Here is a 21,125-nt window from a genome sequence, read left to right on the forward strand (position 1 = left end):
TCAGAATGGAGCATCATAGGAATCTTCTATGATGGTCTGTCTGAACTATCCAAGATGTCATTGGATAGCTCTGCTGGAGGATCTCTTCATCTGAAGAAGACGCCTGCAGAAGCTCAGGAACTCATTGAAATGGTTGCAAATAACCAATTTCATGTACACCTCTGAAGGAATCCTGTGAATAATGGGATAACTCAGAAGAAAGGAGTTCTTGAGATTGATACTCTGAATGCCATCTTAGCTCAGAATAAAATATTGACTCAGCAAGTCAATATGATTTCTCAGAGTCTGTCTGGAATGCAAGTAGCAACAGGCAGTACTAAGGAAGCTTCCTCTGAAGAAGAAGCTTATGATCCTGAGAACCCAGCAATGGAAGAGCTGAATTACATGGGAGAACCCTATGGAAACACCTATAATCCTTCATGGAGAAATCATCCAAATCTCTCATGGAAGGATCAACAGAGACCTCAACAAAGTTTCAACAACAACAATGGTGGAAGAAACAGGTTTAGCAATAGCAAGCCTTTTCCATCATCTTCTCAGCAACAAACAGAGAATTCTAAGCAGAGCCACTCTGACTTAGCAACCATTGTCTCTGATCTAATCAAAACCACTCAAAGTTTCATGACGGAAACAAGGTCCTCCATTAGAAATTTGGAGGCACAATTGGGTCAGCTGAGTAAGAAAATTACTGAACTCCCTCCTAGTACTCTCCCAAGCAATACAGAAGAAAATCCAAAAAGAGAGTGCAAGGCCATAACCACATCTCACATGGCCGAACATGGAGAGCAGGAAGAGGCAGTGATTTCCACTGAGGAAGACCTCAATGGATGCCCACTGACCTCCATGGAGTTCCCTAATGAGGAACCATAGGAATCTGAGGCTCACACTGAGACCATAGAGATTCCATTGAATTTACTTTTGCCATTCATGAGCTTTGATGAGTATTCTTCCTCTGAAGAGGATGAAGATGTCACTGAAGAGCAAGTTGTTAAGTACCTTGGAGCAATCATGAAGCTAAATGCCAAGTTGTTTGGTAATGAGACTTGGGAGAATGAACCTCCATTATTCATCAAAGAACTGGATGACTTGACTAAGCAGAGATTACCTCAAAAGAGACAGGACCCTGGAAAGTTCTCAATCCCTTGTACCATAGGCACCATGACCTTTGAGAAGGCTCTGTGTGACCTAGGGTCAAGCATAAACCTTATTCCTCTCTCTGTAATGGAGAAGCTAGGGATCATTGAGGTACAAGCTGCAAGAATCTCACTAGAGATGGCAGACAATTCAAAGAAACAGGCTTATGGACTTGTAGAGGATGTCTTGGTAAAGGTTGAAGACCATTACATCCCTGCTGATTTCATAATCATAGAAATTGGGAAGTGTATGGATGAATCCATCATCCTTGGGAGACCCTTCCTAGCCATAGCAAAAGTTGTGATTGATGTTGACAGAGGAGAATTGATCATTCAAGTGAATGAAGACTCCCTTGTGTTTAAAGCTCAAGGATATCCCTCTGTAACCATGGAGAGGAAGCATGAAGAGCTTCTCTCAATACAGAGTCAAACAGAGCCCCCACAGTCAAACTCTAAGTTTGGTGTTGAACCCCCATATTCAAACTCTAAGTTTGGTGTTGGGAGGTTCCAACAATGCTCTGAACATCTGTTAGGCTCCATGAGAGCCCACTGTCAAGCTATTGACATTAAAGAAGCGCTTGTTGGGAGGCAACCCAATTTTTACTTATCTATATTAAATTTCTATTTTCTTTTGTTATTTTATGTTTTCTGTAGGTTGATGATCATGTTAAGTCATAAAAACAATTGAAAAAGCAAAAACAAATTGAAAAACAGAATGAAAAACAGAACACCCTGGAGGAGACAGTTACTGGCGTTTAAACGCCAGTAAAGGTAGCAGAATGGGCGTTAAACGCCCAGTCTGGCACCATTCTGGGCATTTAACGCCAGAAAAGGGCACCAGACTGGCGTTTAACGCCAGGAATGGGCAAGAAACTGGCGTTAAACGCCAGAAATGGGCAGCAGCCTGGCGTTTAACGCCAGGATTGGCAGAAAGGGGTGTTTTGCATGCCACTTGGTGCAGGGATGAGATATCCTTGACACCTCAGGATCTGTGGACCCCACAGGATCCCCACCTACCCCACCTCTCTCTCTCTTCTTCACCCATTCACCAACCACCTCAATACCTCTTCCCCAAAAACCCCTTCACCTATCAAATCCCACCATTTTCTTCACCACTCACATCCATCCTTCATAAAACCCCACCTACCTCACCATTCAAATTCAAACAACTTTCCCTCCCAAACCCACCCATAATGGCCGAACCATACCCCCCTCTCCACTCCTATATAAACCCATCTTCACCCCTTCATTTTCACACAACCTAAACACTACTTTTCCCCCTTGGCCGGAACACAAAGCCCACTCCATCTCCTCTATTTCTTCTTCTTCTACTCTCTTCTTTCTTCTTTTGCTCGAGGACGAGCAACCTTCTAAGTTTGGTGTGGTAAAAGCTAAAGCTTTTTGTTTTTCCATAACTATTTATGGCACCAAAGGCTGGAGAAACTCTAGAAAGAGGAAAGGGAAGGCAAAAGCTTCTACCTCTGAGTCATGGGAGATGGAGAGATTTCTCTCAAGGGTGCATCAAGACCACTTCTATGAAGTTGTGGCCAAGAAGAAAGTGATCCCCGAGGTCCCTTTCAAACTCAAAAAGAATGAGTATCCGGAGATCCGACATGAGATCCGAAGAAGAGGTTGGGAAGTTCTCACCAACCCCATTCAACAAGTCAGAATCTTAATGGTTCAAGAGTTCTATGCCAATGCATGGATCACCAAGAACCATGATCAAAGTGTGAACCTGGACCCTAAGAATTGGCTTACAATGGTCCGAGGGAAATACTTGGATTTTAGTCCAGAAAATATAAGGCTGGCATTCAACTTGCCCATAATGCAAGGAGATGCACACCCCTACACTAGAAGGGTCAACTTTGATCAAAGGTTGGACAAGTCCTCTCCTTTGGCAAGGTTAGCCTTCCCTCATCTCATTTGTCACCTTTGCAATTCGGTTGGAATTGACATAGAGGGAGACATTCTCATTGATGAGGACAAACCCATCACTAAGAAAAGGATGGAAAAAACAAGAGAACCTCATCAAGAGCATGAGGAAATTCCTCTTCATGAAATCCCTGAGATACCTCAAGGGATGCATCTTCCTCCACAAAACTATTGGGAGCAAATCAACACCTCCCTAGGAGAATTGAGTTCCAACATGGGACAACTAAGGGTGGAGCACCAAGAGCATTCCATCCTCCTCCATGAAATTAGAGAAGATCAAAGAACCATGAGAGAGGAGCAATAAAAGGCAAGGAAGAGACATTGAGGAGCTCAAGCACTCCATAAGATCTTCAAGAGGAAGAACAAGCCGCCATCACTAAGGTGGACCCGTTCTTTAATTTCCTTGTTCTTTATTTTCTGTTTTTCGAAAATTGTGCTTTATGTTTATTTATGTTTGTGTCTTTATTACATGATCATTAGTGTCTAAGTGTCTATGCCTCAAAGCTATGAAAATGAATCCATCACCTTTCTTAAATGAAAAATGTTTTTAATTGAAAAAGAAAAAGAAGTGCATGAATTTCAAAATTTTTAATTATCTTGATGTGGTGGCAATACTATTGTTTTTTTGAATGAATGCTTGAACAATGCATATTTTTGAAAATTTGATTGTTTATGAATGTTAAAATTGTTGGCTCTTGAAAGAATGATGGAAAAGGAGAAATGTTATCTGATGATCTGAAAAATCATAAAATTGATTCTTGAAGCAAGAAAAAGCAGTGAAAAGCTTGCAAAAAAAAAAGGATATATGCGAAAAAAAAAAGAGAAGAAAAGAAAGAAAAAGAAAAGCAAGCAGAAAAAGCCAATACCCCTTTAAATCAAAAGGCAAGGGTGATAAAAAGGATCCAAGGCTTTGAGCATCAGTGGATAGGAGGGCCCACAGGAATAAAATCCTGGCATAAGCAGCTAAAACCAAGCTGTCCCTAAGCATGTGCTTGTGGCGTGAAGGTGTCAAGTGAAAACTTGAGACTGAGCGATTAAAGTCGAGGTCCAAAGCAAAAAGAAGAGTGTGCTTAAGAACCCTGGACACCTCTAATTGGGGACTCTAGCAAAGCTGAGTCACAATCTGAAAAGGTTCACCCAGTTATGTGTCTGTGGCATTTATGTATCCGGTGGTAATACTATTAAACAAAGTGCTTAGGGCCACGGCCAAGACTCATAAAGTAGCTGTGTTCAAGAATCAACATACTTAACTAGGAGAATCAATAACACTATCTGGATTCTGAGTTCCTATAGATGCCAATCATTCTGAACTTCAAGGGATAAAGTGAGATGCCAAAAATGTTCAGAAGCAAAAAGCTAAAAGCCCCGCTCATCTAATTAATACTGATCTTCATAGATGTTTTTGGAATTCATTGTATATTCTCTTCTTTTTTATCCTATTTGATTTTCAGTTGCTTGGGGACAAGCAACAATTTAAGTTTGGTGTTGTGATGAGCGGATAATTTATACGCTTTTTGGCATTGTTTTTAGTATATTTTTAGTATATTTTAATTAGTTTTTATTATATTTTTATTAGTTTTTAAATAAAAATCACTCTTTTGGACTTTACTATGAGTTTGTGTGTTTTTCTGTAATTTCAGGTATTTTCTGGCTGAAATTGAGGGACCTGAGCAAAAATCTGATTCAGAGGCTGAAAAAGGACTGCAGATGCTGTTGGATTCTGACCTCCCTGCACTTAAAGTGGATTTTCTGGAGCTACAGAAGCCCAATTGGCACGCTCTCAATTGCGTTGAAAAGTAGACATCCTGGGCTTTCAAGCAATATAGTCCATACTTTGCATGAGATTTCATGGCCCAAACAGGCGTTCTAAGACAGCTCAAGAATTTTGGCGTTTAACTCCAAAACTGGCACAAAAGCTGGAGTTAAACGCCCAAACTGGCACAAAAGCTGGCGTTTAACTCCAAGAAAAATCTCTACACATGAAAGCTTCAATGCTCAGCCCAAGCACACACCAAGTGGGCCTGGAAGAAGATTTCTGCATTAACTACTGATTTTTGGAAACCCTAGGCTACTAGTTCTCTATAAATAGGACCTTTTGCTATTGTATTTTTATCTTGGGACGTTTAGTCCTTAGACCTTTAAGGCTGGCCATTTGGCCATGCTTACACTATTTGTTCTTATGTAATTTCAACGGTGGAGTTTCTACACACTATAGATTAAGGTGTGGAGCTCTGCTGTTCTTCATGAATTAATACAAAGTACTATTGTTTTTCTATTCAACTTGAGTCTATTTCTTCTCCAAGATATTCATTCGTTCTTCAACTTGATGAATGTGATGATCCGTGACACTCATCATCATTCTCACCTATGAACATGTGCCTGACAACCACCTTTGTTCTACTAGCAATGGCTTGAATGCGTATCTCTTGGGTTTCTAATCAAAGATTGGAACCTTCGTGGTATAGGCTAGAATTATTGGCGGCCATTCCTGAGATCCGGAATGTCTAAATCTTGTCTGTGGTATTCTGAGTAGGATCTAGGAAGGAATGACTGTGACGAGCTTTAAATTCGCGATTGTGGGGCGTGTGACAGACGCAAAAGGATCAATGGATCCTATTCCGACATGATCGAGAACCGACAGCTGATTAGCCGATGTTGTGACAGAGCATCAGGACCATTTTCACTGAGGACGGGATGTAGCCATTGACAACGGTGATGCCCAACATAAAGCTTGCCATGGAAAGGAGTATGAATGATTGGAAGAAGGCAATAGGAAAGCAGAGGTTCAACGGGAACAAAGCATCTTCATACGCTTATCTGAAATCCACCAATGAATTACATAAGTATCTCTATCTTTATTTTATGTTCATTTTCATCACCTTAAACTCCATAACCATTTGAACCCGCCTGACTGAGATTTACAAGATGACCATAGCTTGCTTCAAGCCGACAATCTCCGTGGGATCGACCCTTACTCACGTAAGGTTTATTACTTGGATGACCCAGTGCACTTGCTGGTTAGTTGTGCGGAATTGTGACAAAGTGTGATCCACGTTTAAGAGCTCCAAGTCCTTTGGCACCATTGTTGATGATCAAAATTTCGCGCACCATGGCTTATGCTTGAATTCATCCTTGAATCCCCACCATTGTTTGCATTTCCAATGACCACCGGGATCCCAAACTAGGCGCATAAAGCCTTCGAGTAAGCTCGAGCAAGTAACAAGACCCCAAGAGTGTTGATTGTAGAATTGAATTCCAGGGTCCCAAACCTTGTTCTTGCACCCATCTTGTTGTTGATTACCATCGTTAGATTCGGGTGACAATGTTTGTGAATTCTCATTTAGGCAACCAAACATTCTCCTAGACCGATGTAATTCGGTTTCACACCAACCATTGCTCTTGAATTTTGAGCATGCAACCGTCATGAGTTTAGAGTGATGTTTCCAACCACTACACAACTCTTTCTTACTCTTAACTCCACAAAGAGCTCTAAGTTGACCATAATTTTCAATCAAACCATATTCAAGTGAGAAAGTAAAGCTTAGGAATAAGAATTTTACCCACTTGAATATTGTGTAGGATGGTGACTTAGGAAGGGGTGGTCCTATCTTGCAAGCTCCACTCCTTTGTGCTCTTCCTTGACTATCTCCAGCTCTTCGCAAGCTTCTTTAATTTTAACCTTTTCCCTTTGGTAGCTCTCTTCTGATTCATTCTCTTCTGTAATTTCAACTTCATGTCCAATGGGAGAGGATTCTATTATGGATAGAAATTCATCCAAGATTGAATCTATCTCTTGATAAACCTCTTCCAATTCTCCAACGATGATATGTCTTGGAGGTTGCACACCCTGATGAGGCACAGAAGTTAGTGAATTCAAAATTATTAAAATAGTTACGTTGCAAGTATAGTTCTTAACTCACCGAAAATCTGCCTATCAATTTAGAAATATGTCACAGAGAGTTTAAATTTAAAAATTACTGGGAGTTGGAGTCCCAGGTCGTCTCCCAACGAGTTGCAGAAAGGTGTGCTATTTTATTAATCAGATGTTCCAAAAGGTTAAGTTAAGTAGATGGAAAATTAAATTGAGAAAATTTAAATAATATGAATAAAAGCCTTGACTGGGAGTTGATTAGTTAGAATCTCTATTATTGATGGGATGATTTCAAGATTAATTTATAATTAATGGTTGTTCTGTTTAGTTATCCTTTACTAGGTGATGAGCGGATAATTTATACGCTTTTTGGCATTGTTTTTAGTATGTTTTTAGTAGAATCTAGTTACTTTTAGGGATGTTTTTATTAGTTTTTATGTTAAATTCATATTTTGGACTTTACTATGAGTTTGTATGTTTTTCTGTGATTTCAGGTGTTTTCTGGCTGAAATTGAGGGACTTGAGCAAAAATCAGATTCAGAGGTTGAAGAAGGACTGTTGATGCTGTTGGATTCTGATCTCCTTGCACTCAAAGTGAATTTTCTGGAGCTACAGAACTTAAAATGGCGCGCTTCCAATTGCGTTAGAAAGTATACATCCAGAGCTTTCCATAAATATATAATAGTCCATACTTTGGCCGCGTTTAGATGACGCAAAAGGGCGTTGAACACCAGTTCTACGCTGCAGTCTGGAGTTAAACGCCAGAAACACGTCACGAACCAGAGTTGAATGCCAAAAACACGTTACAACTTGGCGTTCAACTCCAGAAGAAGCCTCTGCACGTGTAAACTTCAAGCTCAGCCCAAGCACAAACCAAGTGGGCCCTGGAAGTGGATTTATGCATCAATTACTTACTCCTGTAAACCCTAGTAACTAGTTTAGTATAAATAGGACTTTTTACTATTGTATTTACATCTTTGGAACGTTTAGTCCTTAGACATTGGAGGCTGGCCATTCGGCCATGCCTGAACCTTTCACTTATGTATTTTTCAACGGTAGAGTTTCTACACTCCATAGATTAAGGTGTGGAGCTCTGCTGTTCCGCATGAATTAATGCAAAGTACTACTGTTTTTCTATTCAATTCAACTTATTCTGCTTCTAAGATATTCATTCATACTTCAATATGAATGTGATGAACGTGACAATCATCATCATTCCCCCACGAACGCGTTCCTGACAACCACTTCCGTTCCACCTTAGATTGAATGATTATCTCTTGGATCTCTTAATCAGAATCTTCGTGGTATAAGCTAGATTGATGGAGGCATTCATGAGAATCCGGAAAGTCTAAACCTTGTCTGTGGTATTCCGAGTAGGATTCAGGGATTGAATGACTGTGACGAGCTTCAAACTCGCGAGTGCTGGCCGTAGTGACAGACGCAAAAGGATAGTAAATCCTATTCCAGTATGATCGGGAACCTCGAGATGATTAGCCATGCAGTGACAGCGCATTGGACCATTTTCACAGAGAGGATGGGATGTAGCCATTGACAACGGTGATGCCCTTACATAAAGCTTGCCATAGAAAGGAGTAAGACTGATTGAATGAAGACAGCAGGAAAGCAGAGGTTCAGAGGAACTAAAGCATCTCTATGCGCTTATTTGAAATTCTCACCAATGAATTACATAAGTATTTCTATCTTTATTTTCTGATTATCTATTATTATTTTCGAAAACTCCATAACTATTTGATATCCACCTGACTGAGATTTACAAGGTGACCATAGCTTGCTTCATACCAACAATCTCCGTGGGATCGACCCTTACTCACGTAAGGTTTTATTACTTGGACGACCCAGTGCACTTGCTGGTTAGTTGTGCGAAGTTGTGAAGTTATGTTTGGACCATGGTATTGTGCACCAGTTATTGGCGCCATTGCCAGGGAGAGAAAGAACAACAAATTTTACAACCTCAGAGTAACAATTTCGCATACCAAGTTTTTGGCGCCGTTGCCGGGGATTGTTCAAGTTTGGACAACTGACGGTTCATCTTGTTGCTTAGATTAGGTAATTTTCTTCTTATTTTGTTTTCAAAAAGTTTTCAAAAATCTTTCAAAAAAAATTTTTCCTTTATTTTCGAAAAAAAATTATAAATCTTTTCAAAAATATATTTTTTTTTTCAGAATTTTTAAGAATGAATTCTAGAGTTTCATGAAGCATGTAGATGCCTGGTTAGCTGTAAAGCCATATCCAAATTCATTTGGACTGAGGCTCCCAAGTCATCATTACAAGAGCAAGCTAGTTGTTGCTAATAAAATTTGTTATTGTATGACTGATTTGTATTTTCTAAAGCTTGGCTGGCTATTAAGCCATGCCTAACCCTCAGATTGGAGCTTTAGACTAAAAGTACAAGATTCCTGGAATTCATATTAAAAATTTTGGAATTCTTATTTTTCTTTTTCACATTAATTTTCGAAAAATCCAAAAAAAATCATAAAATCATAAAAATAAAAAATATTTTGTGTTTCTTGTTTGAGTCTTGAGACAATTTTTGAAGTTTGGTGTCAATTGCATTGTTTTAAAAAAAATTTATGCATTTTTCAAAAAATTCATGCATTCATAGTGTTCTTCATGATCTTCAAGTTGTTCCTGGCCAGTTGGTGCACGAAATTGTGATCTCTGATAATGGCTCCAAGAGCTTGGTGCTCTAATCTCAATTCATAATTTGTCATAACTTCGATACAACTAACCAGCAAGTGCACTGGGTCGTCCAAGTAATAAACCTTACGTGAGTAAGGGTCGATCCCACGGACATTGTTGGTATGAAGCAAGCTATGGTCACCTTGTAAATCTCAGTCAGGCGGATAATAATTGATTATGGAGTTTTCAAAAATTAAATAATAAAAGAAGGATAGAAATACTTATGTAATTCATTGGTGAGAATTTTAGATAAGCGTGTAGAGATGCTTTCGTTCCTCTGAATCTCTGCTTTCCCGCTGTCTCCATCCAATCAGTCTTACTCCTTTCCATGGCTGGCTTTATGCAAGGGCATCACCGTTGTCAATGGTTACATCCCCTCCTCTTGTGAAAATGGTCCAAATGCTCTGTCACAGTATGGCTAATCATCTGAGGTTCTCGATCATGCTGGAATAGGATTCACCCTCCTTTTGCGTCTGTCACTACGCCCAACACTCGCGAGTTTGAAGCTCGTCACAGCCATTCAATCCCAGAATCCTACTCAGAATACCACAGACAAGGTTTAGACCTTCCGGATTCTCATGAATGCCGCCATCAATCTAGCTTACACCACGAAGATTCTGATTAAGAGATCTAAGAGATAATCATTCAATCGAAGGTAGAACGGAAGTGGTTGTCAGGCACGCGTTCATGGGGAATGATGATGATTGTCACGTTCATCACATTCAGGTTGAAGTGCGAATGAATATCTTAGAAGCGGAATAAGTTGAATTGAATAGAAAACAGTAGTACTTTGCATTAATCTTTGAGGAACAGCAGAGCTCCACACCTTAATCTATGGAGTGTAGAAACTCTACCGTTGAAAATACATAAGTGAAAGGTCCAGGCATGGCCGAATGGCCAGCCCCCATGATCTAAGAACCAGGCGTCCAAAGATGATCCAAAGATGTTCAAAAGATGTCTAATACATTAGTAAAAGTCCTATTTATAATAAACTAGTTACTAGGGTTTACAGAAGTGAGTAATTGATGCATAAATCCACTTTCGGGGCCCACTTGGTGTGTGCTTGGGCTGAGCTTTAAGTCTACACATGGAGAGGTCATTCTTGGAGTTGAACGCCAGCTTTTGTGCCAGTTTGGGCGTTGAACTCCACTTTGCAACTTGTTTCTAGCGCTGGACGCCAGAATTGGGCAGAGAGCTGGCATTGAACACCAGTTTGCGTCATCTAAAATTGGGTAAAGTATGGACTATTATATATTTCTGGAAAGCCCTGGATATGTACTTTTTAACGCAATTGGAAGTGCGCCATTTCGAGTTCTGTAGCTCCAGAAAATTCATTTTGAGTGCAGGGAGGTCAGAATCCAGCAGCATCAGCAGTCCTTCTTCAACCTCTGAATCTGATTTTTACTCAAGTCCCTCAATTTCAGCCAGAAAATACCTGAAATCATAGAAAAACACACAAACTCATAGTAAAGTCCAGAAATGTGAATTTTAACATAAAAACTAATGAAAACATCCCTAAAAGTAACTAGATTCTACTAAAAACATACTAAAAACAATGCCAAAAAGCGTATAAATTATCCGCTCATCACAACACCAAACTTAAATTGTTGCTTGTCCCCAAGAAACTGAAAATCAAATAGGATAAAAAGAAGAGAATATACTATAAATTCCAAACTATCAATGAAACATAGCTCCAATCAGATGAGCGGGACTTGTAGCTTTTTGCCTCTTGAATAGTTTTGGCATCTCACTTTATCCATTGAGGTTCAGAATGATTGGCATCTATAAGAACTCAGAGTTCAGATAGTGTTATTGATTCTCCTAGTTCAGTATGATGATTCTTGAACACAGCTGTTTTATGAGTCTTGGTCGTGGCCCTAAGCACTTTGTTTTCCAGTATTACCACCGGATATATAAATGCCACAGACACATAACTGGGTGAACCTTTTCAGATTGTGACTTAGCTTTGCTAAAGTCCCCAACTAGAGGTGTCCAGGGTTCTTAAGCACACTCTTTTTTTGCTTTGGACCTTGACTTTAACCGCTCAGTCTCAAGTTTTCACTTGACACCTTCACGCCACAAGCACATGGTTAGGGACAGCTTGATTTAGTTGCTTAGGCCAGGATTTTATTCCTTTAGGCCCTCCTATCCACTGATGCTCAAAGCCTTGGGATCCTTTTTATTACCCTTGCCTTTTGGCTTTAAGGGTTACTGGCTTTTTGCTCTTTCCTTTTGGTTTTAAGAGCTTTTGGCTTTTTCTGCTTGCTTTTTCTTTTTCTTTCTATTTTTTTCGCCTATTTTTTTTTCTGCAAGCTTTGTTCTTTGCTGCTTTTTCTTGCTTCAAGAGTCATTTTTATGATTTTTCAGATTATCAAATAACATGCCTCCTTATCATCATTCTTTCAAGAGCCAACATATTTAACATTCTTAAACAACAACTTCAAAAGACATATGCACTGTTCAAGCATTCATTCAGAAAACAAGAAGCATTGTCACCACATCAACATAATTAAACTAAGTTCAAGGATAAATTCGAAACTCATGTACTTCTTGTTCTTTTGAATTAAAACATTTTTCATTTAAGAGAGGTGATGGATTCATAGGACATTCATAACTTTGAGACATAGTTACTAATTACTAATGATCATGTAATAAGACACAAACATAGATAAGCACTTAACATAGAAAACGAAAAACAGAGAATGTAAGAACAAGGAATGAGTCCACCTTAGTGATGATGGCGTTTCCTTCTTGAGGAACCAATGATGTCCTTGAGCTCTTCTATGTCTCTTCCTTGTCTTTGTTGCTCCTTCCTCATTGCTTTTTTGATCTTCTCTTATTTCATGAAGGATGATGGAGTGCTCTTGATGTTCCATCCTTAATTGTCCCATGTTGGAACTTAATTCTCCTAGGGAGGTGTTGATTTGCTCCCAATATTTATGAGGAGGGAAGTGCATCCCCTGAGGTATCTCAGAGATCTCTTGATTTGCAGCCACATGTTCTACCACTGAGCTATAGACCCTTGAGATGAATCTTTCCATCTCCCATGACTCGGAGGTGGAAGCCTTTGTCTTCCCTTCCCCTTTTCTAGAGGTTTCTCCGGTCTTAGGTGCCATCAATGGTAATGGAAAAACAAAAAGCTTATGCTTTTACCACACCAAACATAGAATGTTGCTCGCCCTCGAGCAAAAGAAGAAAGAATAGAAGAAGAAGAAGAAGATATGGAGGAGATGGAGGGATGTGTGAATGGATGTGAGTGGTGAATGGAAAACAGAAGGGATGACCATGAATGGAGAGGGAGAGGGTGAGGTGGGTGGGGATCCTGTGGGGTCCACAGATCCTGAGGTGTTCAAGGATTTACAACCTTACACCAAATTAGGCATGCAAAATGCCCTTGCATACAACTCTGGGCGTTCAGCGCCAGATTGGTGCTTGTTCTGGGCGTTGAACGCCCATTTGTTGCCCATTTCTGGCGTTGAACGCCAGAACCATGCTTGTTCTGGGCGTTCAGTGCCAGCTCTACTCCAGGGTGCATTTCTGGCGTTCAAACGCCCAGATGCTGTCCCTTTCTGGCGTTCAGCGCCAGAACCATGCTCTGTTCTGGCGTTGAACGCCCAAAACATGCTTCTTACTGGCGTTTAAATGCCAGTAAGGTCTTCCTCCAGGGTGTGATTTTTCTTCTGCTGTTTTTGATTCCGTTTTCAATTTTTATTTTTATTTTGTGATTCCACATGATCATGAACCTAAGAAAACATGAAAATCAAATAAAAATAAAATTAGATTAATAAAAATTGGGTTGCCTCCCAACAAGCGCTTTTTTTTTAATGTCAATAGCTTGACAGTGGGCTCTCATGGAGCCTCACAGAAGTTCAGAGCATTGTTAAGACTCCCCAACACCAAACTTAGAGTTTGGATATGGGAGTTCAACACCAAACTTAGAGTTTGGTTGTGGCCTCCCAACACCAAACTTAGAGTTTGACTACGGGGGCTCTAGTTGACTCTGTTTTGAGAGAAGCTTTTTATGCTTCCTCTCCATGGATGCAGAGAGAGATCCTTGAGTTGTAAACACAAGGTTGTCCTCATTTATTTGAAGGATCAATTCTCCTCTGTCCACATCAATCACAGCTCTTGTTGTGGCTAGGAAGGGTCTTCCAAGGATGATGAATTCATCCTCATACTTCCCAGTATCTAGGACTATGAAATCAGTAGGGATGTAAAGGCCTTCAACCTTTACTAACACGTCCTCTACTTGTCCATAAGCCTGTTTTCTTGAATTGTCTGCCATCTCCAATGAGATTTTAGTGGCTTGCACCCCAAAGATTCCCAGTTTCTCTATTACAGAGAGGGGCATGAGGTTTATTCCTGAACCAAGGTCACACAGAGCCTTAAAGATCATGGTGCCTATGGTACAAGGTATTAAGAACTTTCCAGGATCCTGTTTCTTCTGAGGCAATGTCAGTTGATCCAGATCACTTAGTTCATTGGTGAACAAGGGAGGTTCATCTTCCCAAGTCTTAATACCAAATAATTTGGCATTCAGCTTCATGATTGCACCAAGGAACTTGGCAGCTTGCTCTTCAGTAACATCCTCATTCTCTTCAGAAGAGGAATACTCATCAGAGCTCATGAATAGCATAAGGAGGTTCAATGGAATCTCTATGGTCTCTAGTTGAGCCTCAGATTCTTTTGGTTCCTCAGAGGGAAGCTCCTTATTGATCACTGGGCGTCCCAGGAGGTCTTCCTCCTTGGGATTCACGTCCTCTCCTTCCTTCACAGGTTCGACCATGGTGATTAATTCAATGGCCTTGCACTCTCCTTTTGGATTTTCTTCTGTATTGCTTGGGAGAGTGCTAGGAGGGATTTCAGTGATCCTTTTACTCACCTGGCCCACTTGTGCCTCCAAATTTCTAATGGATGACCTTGTTTCATTCATGAAACTCACAGTGGCCTTAGATAGATCAGAGACTAAATTTGCTAAGCTAGATGGATTCTGCTCAGAATTCTCTGTCTGTTGGTGAGTGGATGATGGAAAAGGTTTACTATTGTTAAACCTATTTCTTCCACCATTATTAAAGCCTTGTTGAGGCTTTTGATCATTCCATGAGAAATTTGGATGATTTCTCCATGATGGGTAATAGGTGTTTCCATAAGGTTCACCCATATAATTTACCTCTGCTATTGCAGGGTTTTCAGGATCATAAGCTTCTTCTTCAGAAGATGCCTCTTGAGTACTGTTGGATGCAGCTTGCATTCCATTCAGACTCTGAGAAATCATATTGACTTGCTGAGTCAATATTTTATTCTGAGCCAATATAGCATTCAGAGTATCAATTTCAAGAACTCCCTTCTTCATAGGCGTCCCATTATTCACAGGATTCCTTTCAGAAGTGTACATGAACTGGTTATTAGCAACCATGTCAATGAGTTCTTGAGCTTCTGCAGGCATTTTCTTTAGGTGAATGGATCCACCTGCAGAGGTATCCAATGACATTTTAGCTAATTCAGATAGACCATCATAGAATATATCCAGGATGGTCCATTCTGAAAGCATGTCAGAAGGACACTTTTTGGTCAGTCCTTTGTATCTCTCCCAAGCTTCATAGAGGGATTCACCTTCTTTCTGTCTGAAGGTCTGAACATCCACTCTAAGCTTACTCAGCTTTTGAGGAGGAAAGAACTTGGCTAAGAAAGCCTTGACCAGCTTATCCCAAGAGTTCAGGCTATCCTTAGGTTGAGAGTCCAACCATATTCTAGCTCTGTCTCTCACAGCAAACGGGAAAAGCATGAGCCTGTAGACTTTAGGATCTACTCCATTAGTCTTAACAGTATCACATATCTGCAAGAATTCAGTTAAGAACTGAAAAGGATCTTCAGATGGAAGTCCATGAAACTTGTAGTTCTGCTGCATCAGAGAAACTAATTGAGGTTTCAGCTCAAAATTGTTTGCTCCAATGGCAGGAATGGAGATGCTTCTTCCATGTAAATTGGAATTTGGTGCAATAAAGTCCCCAAGCATCCTTCTTGCATTATTATTATTTTCGGCTGCCATCTCCTCTTCCTGTTCGAAAATTTCTGAAAGGTTATCTCTGGATTGTTGTAATTTAGCTTCTCTTAGTTTCCTCTTCAGAGTCTTTTCAGGTTCTGGATCTGCTTCAACAAGAATATTCTTGTCCTTACTCCTACTCATATGACAAAGAAGAGGGCACAGAAAAAGTAATAATAATAATAATAATAGGGATCCTTTATACCACAGTATAGAGGTCCTTGTGTGAGTAGAAGAAAAGAAGGGGACAAAGAATGTAATGTAAGGAAAGAAACAGAAGGGTGAGGAGAGCAGAGAAGTGAGATGAGGAGATGTTAGTAGATGAATAAATAAATAGAATAAGATGATAGAGGGAGAATTTCGAAAATAATTTTTGAAAAAGAGTTAGTGATTTTCGAAAATAGTTTTTGAAAAAGGTTAGTAGTTTTTCGAAAATTAAAATAAAAAATCAAAATAATTAGTTAATCAAAAAGAATTTTTGAAAAAGAGGGAAGATATTTTCGAAAATTAGAGAGAGAGAGTTAGTTAGGTAGTTTTGAAAAAGATAAGAAACAAACAAAAAGTTAGTTAGTTAGTTGAAACAAATTTGAAAATCAATTTTTGAAAAGATAAGAAGATAAGAAGTTAGAGAAGATATTTTAAAATCAAATTTTTGAAAAAGATAAGATAAGAAGATATTTTTGAAAAGATATGATTGAAATTAGTTTTGAAAAAAATTTGATTTTAAAAAAAATCACAATTAATGACTTGATTCACAAGAAATCACAAGATATGATTCTAGAACTTAAAGTTTGAATCTTTCTTAACAAGTAACAAACTTGAAATTTTTTAATCAAAACATTAATTGTTGATGTTATTTTCGAAAATTATGAGATAAAATTAAGGAAAAGATTTTTGAAAAATATTTTTATAATTTTCGAAAATAACTAAGAAAAATGAAAAAGATTTGATTTTTGAAAAAGGTTTTGAAAAAGATAAGATTTTTAAATTGAAAATTTGATTTGACTCATAAAAACAACTATATTTTAAAAATTTTTGAAAAAGTCAAATCTAATTTTCGAATTTTTAAGAGAAAAAAAGGGGAAGATATTTTTTTGATTTTTGAAATTTTAATGATGAGAGAGAAAAACATGCAAAATGATGCAATGCATGAAAGTTATGGATCAAAGCAAAGAATGTATGCAAGAATGCTATGAATGTCAAGATGAACACCAAGAACACTTTGAAGATCATGATGAACATCAAGAACTTATTTTTGAAAATTTTATATGCAAAGAAAACATGCAAGACACCAAACTTAGAAATCTTTCATGTTTAGACACTATGAATGCAAAAATGCACATGAAAAACAAGAAAAGATGCAAAACAAGAAAACATCAAGATCAAACAAGAAGACTTACCAAGAACAAGTTGAAGATCATGAAGAACACTATGAATGCATGAATTTTTCGAAAAATACAAGATGAACATGCAATTGACACCAAACTTTAAATCTGACTCAAGACTCAAACAAGAAATACAAAATATTTTTTTGATTTTTTTATGATTTTATGATTTTTTTTTGTATTTTCTTTTAATTTTTTCTTCGAAAATCATTTTGAAAAAGAAAAATAAGGATTCCAAAATTTTTAATATGAATTCTAGGAATCTTATGCTCTTTAGTCTAAAGCTCCAATCAAAGGGTCAGGCATGGCTTAATAGCCAGCTAAGCTTTAGTAAAAATATGAGTGTTTTAAGCCAAAACCTCAGTCCAAAAGAATTTAGACATGGCTTTACAGCCAGCCAGGCTTTAGCATGCTTCATGAAACACTAGAATTCATTTTTAAAAATTCTGAAGAAAAATATATTTTTGAAAACATTTTTATTTAAAAATTTTTTTTTTCAAAAACAAGGGAGAAATTTTTGAAAGAGTTTTGAAAATTTTTTGAAAAGAAAACAAAAAGAAAATTACCTAATCTGAGCAACAAGATGAACCGTCAGTTGTCCAAACTCAAACAATCCCCGGCAACGGCGCCAAAAACTTGGTGCACGAAATTGTGATCTCTGATAATGGCTCCAAGAGCTTGGTGCTCTAATCTCAATTCATAATTTGTCATAACTTCGATACAACTAACCAGCAAGTGCACTGGGTCGTCCAAGTAATAAACCTTACGTGAGTAAGGGTCGATCCCACGGAGATTGTTGGTATGAAGCAATCTATGGTCACCTTGTAAATCTCAGTCAGGCGGATAATAATTGATTATGGAGTTTTCGAAAATTAAATAATAAAAGAAGGATAGAAATACTTATGTAATTCATTGGTGAGAATTTCAGATAAGCGTGTAGAGATGCTTTCGTTCCTCTGAATCTCTGCTTTCCCGCTGTCTCCATCCAATCAGTCTTACTCCTTTCCATGGCTGGCGTTATGTAAGGGCATCACCGTTGTCAATGGTTACATCCCCTCCTCTTATGAAAATGGTCCAAATGCTCTGTCACAGCACGGCTAATCATCTGAGGTTCTCGATCATGCTGGAATAGGATTCACCCTCCTTTTGCGTCTGTCACTACGCCCAACACTCGCGAGTTTAAAGCTCGTCACAGCCATTTAATCCCAGAATCCTACTCAGAATACCACAGACAAGGTTTAGACCTTCCGAATTCTCATGAATGCCGCCATCAATCTAGCTTACACCATGAAGATTCTGATTAAGAGATCTAAGAGATAATCATTCAATCGAAGGTAGAACGGAAGTGGTTTTCAGGCACGCCTTCATGGGGAATGATGATGATTGTCACGTTCATCACATTCAGGTTGAAGTGCGAATGAATATCTTAGAAGCGGAATAAGTTGAATTGAATAGAAAACAGTAGTACTTTGCATTAATCTTTGAGGAACAGCAGAGCTCCACACCTTAATCTATGGAGTGTAGAAACTCTACCGTTGAAAATACATAAGTGAAAGGTCCAGGCATGGCCGAATAGCCAGCCCCCATGATCTAAGAACCTGGCGTCCAAAGATGATCCAAAGATGTTCAAAAGATGTCTAATACAGTAGTAAAAAGTCCTATTTATAATAAACTAGTTACTAGGGTTTACAGAAGTGAGTAATTGATGCATAAATCCACTTCCGGGGCCCACTTGGTGTGTGCTTGGGCTGAGCTTGAAGTCTACACGTGGAGAGATCATTCTTGGAGTTGAACGCCAGCTTTTGTGCCAGTTTGGGCGTTGAACTCCACTTTGCAACTTGTTTCTGGCACTGGACGCCAGAATTGGGGAGAGAGCTGGCGTTGAACGCCAGTTTGCATCGTCTAAACTTGGGCAAAGTATAAACTATTATATATTTCTGGAAAGCCCTGGATGTCTACTTTCCAATGCAATTGGAAGCGCACCATTTCGAGTTCTGTAGCTCCAGAAAATCATTTTGAGTGCAGGGAGGTCAGAATCCAGCAGCATCAGCAGTCCTTCTTTAACCTCTGAATCTAATTTTTGCTCAAGTTCCTCAATTTCAGCCAGAAAATACCTGAAATCATAGAAAAACACAAAAATTCATAGTAAAGTCCAGAAATGTGAATTTTAACATAAAAACTAATGAAAACATCCCTAAAAGTAACTAGATTCTACTAAAAACAATGCCAAAAAGCGTATAAATTATCCGCTCATCACCAGTCTTCTTGTTTGATCTTGATGTTTTCTTGTTTTGTGTCTTTTCTTATTTTTCATGTGCATTTTTGTATTCATAGTGTCTGAACATGAAAGATTCCTAAGTTTGGTGTCTTGCATGTTTTCTTTGCATTGAAAATTTTTCAAAAATATGTTCTTGATGTTCATCATGATCTTCAAAGTGTTCTTGGTGTTCATCTTGACATTCAGAGCATTCTTGCATGCATTCATTGTTTTGATCCATAATTTCCATGCATTGAGCATTTTTAGTGTTTTTCTCTTTCATCATTAACAATTCAAAAATAAAAAAAAAATATCTTTCCTTTTTTCTCTCATAAATTTCGAAAATTTAGATTGACTTTTTCAAAAATTTTTAAAATTCAATTGTTTCTTATGAGTCAAATCAAATTTTCAATTTAAAAATCTTATCTTTTTCAAAATCTTTTCCAAAAATCAAATCTTTTTCATTTTTCTTATTTATTTTCGAAAATTTTAAAAATATTTTTCAAAAATCTTTTTCTTAATTTTATATCATATTTTCGAAAATATCATCAACAATTAATGTTTTGATTCAAAAATTTCAAGTTTGTTACTTACTTGTTAAGAAAGATTCAAACATTAAGTTCTAGAATCATATCTTGTGATTTCTTGTGAATCAAGTCATTAATTGTGATTTTAAAAATCAAATCTTTTTCAAAACTAATTTCAATCATAACTTTTCAAAAATATCTTCTTATCTTATCTTTTTCAAAATCATATCTTTTCATATCATATATTTTCCAAAAATTTGATTCTAAAATATCTTTTCTAACTTCTTATCTTCTTATCTTTTAAAATTTGATTTTCAAAATTTGTTTTAACTAACTCATTGACTTTTTGTTTGTTTCTTATCTTGTTCAAAACTACCTAACTAACTCTCTCTTTCTAATTTTCGAAAATATCTTCCCTCTTTTTCAAAATTTCTTCTTAATTAACTAATTATTTTAATTTTTTATTTTAATTTTCGAAAATTACTAACTTTTTTCAAAAACTATATTCGAAAATCACTAACTCTTTTTCAAAAATTATTTTCGAAAATCCTCTTTTTTCTCTCATCTCCTTCTATTTATTTATTCATCTACTAACATGTCTCCCTCACTCACCAAAAATTTGAACCCTCTCTCTCTGAGTTCAGATTTTCTCTTCTTCTTTTCTTCTACTCACATAAGGGAACCTCTATACTTGGGCAAAAAGGATCTCTATTATTATTATTTTTCTGTTCCCTCTTTTTCATATGAGCAGGAGCAAGGACAAGAACATTCTTGTTGAAGCAGACCCTAAACCTGAAAGGACTCTGAAAAGGAAACTAAGAGAAGCTAAAATACAACAATCTAGAGATAACCTTACAGAAATTTTCTAACAGGAAGAGGAGATGGCAGCCAAAAATAATAATAATGCAAGGAGGATGCTTGGTGACTTTACTGCACCTAATTCCAATTTACATGGAAGAAGCATCTCCATCCCTACCATTGGAGCAAACAATTTTGAGCTTAAACCTCAATTAGTTTCTCTGATGCAACAAAACTGCAAGATTCATGGACTTCCATCTGAAGATCCCTTTCAGTTCTTAACTGAATTCTTGCAGATCTGTGATACTGTTAAGACTAATGGAGTAGATCCTGAAGTCTACAGGCTCATGCTTTTCCCTTTTGCTGTAAGAGACAGAGCTAGAGTGTGGTTGGACTCTCAACCCAAAGATAGCCTGAACTCTTGGGATAAGCTGGTCACGGCTTTCTTAGCCAAGTTCTTTCCTCCTCAAAAGCTGAGC

At 38.0% G+C, this 21,125-nt stretch overlaps 1 non-coding gene across 1 annotated transcript; it reads left to right on the top strand.

The window, feature by feature from the left end:
• Positions 1–15,181: 15,181 nt before the first annotated feature.
• On the top strand, positions 15,182–15,289 carry LOC148548142 (small nucleolar RNA R71). The gene has a single exon (XR_015898885.1). It is a non-coding gene; the product is annotated as a small nucleolar RNA R71 (small nucleolar RNA).
• The last annotated feature ends 5,836 nt before the right edge of the window (positions 15,290–21,125 follow it).

The sequence above is a fragment of the Arachis ipaensis genome, chromosome B8, assembly GCF_059453495.1.
Source record: "Arachis ipaensis isolate K30076 ecotype BB chromosome B8, ASM5945349v1, whole genome shotgun sequence".
Classification (NCBI taxonomy): Eukaryota; Viridiplantae; Streptophyta; class Magnoliopsida; order Fabales; family Fabaceae; genus Arachis; species Arachis ipaensis.